The following is a 2,022-nucleotide window of genomic DNA, read 5'->3' on the forward strand; positions in this document are numbered from 1 at the left end:
GAAAGATCAATTCGCAAATGGAGTAATAAGACGAGTTTCAAAATAGAATTGTAGCGCAAGTTATTCAGTATTAATTATTGAATATTACATATATTTAAAGCGATTTCGAATAAAGATAGCAAACCCTAGACCCAAAACTTCTTGTATATAAATATGTAGCCGATGTTAACATCTCCTCACCATAGTCTATATCTCAAAACATTGTTACCAAAACATTAGGTTTTTCTGATTTTACCTAGGTGGTAACATTGTCATTTTGCCTAGGTGATAACATCGTGATTTCACTTTATTATGTTATTCTATCACATATGCTGCAATATCATGTTTTATGATTACAGTAACGTCATCATTAAGTGTGTTTCTTATGGTGTCCTTGCTCATGTTTTTCAAGAATTTTATTAGTTTATTGCTTATATTTCGTTTTATCTTATATGTATATTTTATTTTATGAAAACAATAATTCTATTGTATGTGTTTTTTTTCCTTCATAATTTAGTTTATATAAGTTTTTGATTACTCTTATAGATTACCTTTCATCCGAATCACATACGATTTCATCATTTGAAATCTAATAATTCCTCATCATATATATAAATAGGTTGTTTTGAGCACATCTACTCATCACATTCTTCTTCCCAAACCATCATTACAAATTCGATCTTAGATCACATTCTTCTTCCCAAACCATCATTACAAATTCGATCTTGCAAGCAAAACACTTATGGTGGATCTCAACTCATTATATAATATGTAATCTTGTGACTATAAGTTTTGCATTTCTAATATCTATAGATTAAAAGTTATAATCTCTTTTAATCCATTCACTCCGCGCAGGGCGCGGGTATCACCTAGTTCCACTATTAATAGGCATAGTAGCACATTTAAATTGCAACAAAACATAATGCAGATAACAAATAAAATATATATGACAAAAGTACCAAAAAAATACAATTGTTAAATATGACCCCTTCTTCTCCCTAAATTAAATACCCTCCCTCAAAAAAGATAAAACCAGAAAAATTATTTAAAAAGAAAAATCTCACACAAAGTTCAAAAAAAAAAAAGAAAAATCTCATACACATTTGATCAATACAATCTGGCTACAATACTGAGAATGCCCTCATATTATTTCTTCGTTTCATTTTTTTTCCTCCGCAGTCTATTGGGTCTGACTCCTTATTTTGTCCGAACGTTTGGCATTATTGAGCCCTTACCGATATAGAGCGTGGTATAGTTTATTCGAAACGCTGTGTGTCTTTTATTTTTCTCCCGACTTTAGGGTTTCCATCGATTCACTCATCTTCTTCCTCCTGACCCTGCAAGCAATCGGCGCCGCAGCGAATCTAGGATTTCCAGCGATCTATTCATCTTCTTCCTACTGATCCAGTGGTCAATCGGTTACGGATCCACTACTATTAAATTCCTTATTAAATCAACCGTACACGATCTCTCTTCAATGCCACTTTTGCTCTTCAAAGGCGGTTGAGGTTTGACTATAAAAGGTTAGCATCCTTGCAATCTAAAGCATCCTATCAATCTATTAGAACAAAGCAATCTACTTATTTACTGAAAAAATGGCTAACGATGAGTTTTCCTTTCGGATTTGAAGTCCGAAAGATGTTCTTCCACAGTTGAGGTTAGGTTATTGTGTTTCTAGGAGGCGAGGAATATCAGGCGCTGGGATGAACTGATGTATGTCGGTATGCTCTTGCTTGATTCGAATGTGAGTTTTAGAATTCCCAATTGTCTCTCCAAATTAAACATATCTCACGTATCATATTTACTGCAATTTTCATTAAAAACACACACATAAGTATTTGTATTGTATTGACAGGGATGTGTATGTGACTTTTAGTTTGAGTGCGTGGTGATCCAAGGGTTGTTATTGCGACAAGCTTAAATCCCTAAAATATTCGGAGGTATTTAGTTATTATTTAAATTTAAAGAATGTCTTATCTGTTTCTAACAAGAGCTCCGGTGTTTGTTAGTACCTTTGTCGAACTTTTTCATGCAGGCCGTTTG

General features: G+C 33.3%; 1 long non-coding RNA gene across 2 annotated transcripts; it reads left to right on the forward strand.

Annotated features, from left to right (window-relative positions):
* The first annotated feature begins 1,134 nt into the window (after nucleotides 1-1,134).
* Nucleotides 1,135-2,022, forward strand: LOC106320381. 2 transcript variants are annotated; one of them, XR_001265787.1, is made up of 4 exons: nucleotides 1,135-1,502; nucleotides 1,610-1,723; nucleotides 1,835-1,919; nucleotides 1,989-2,022. It is a non-coding gene; the product is annotated as an uncharacterized LOC106320381 (long non-coding RNA). The 2 variants fall into 2 exon arrangements; XR_001265786.1 differs by having other exon boundaries at nucleotides 1,137-1,502; nucleotides 1,835-2,013.

Source organism: Brassica oleracea, unplaced genomic scaffold, assembly GCF_000695525.1.
Source record: "Brassica oleracea var. oleracea cultivar TO1000 unplaced genomic scaffold, BOL UnpScaffold00900, whole genome shotgun sequence".
NCBI classification, from domain to species: Eukaryota; Viridiplantae; Streptophyta; class Magnoliopsida; order Brassicales; family Brassicaceae; genus Brassica; species Brassica oleracea.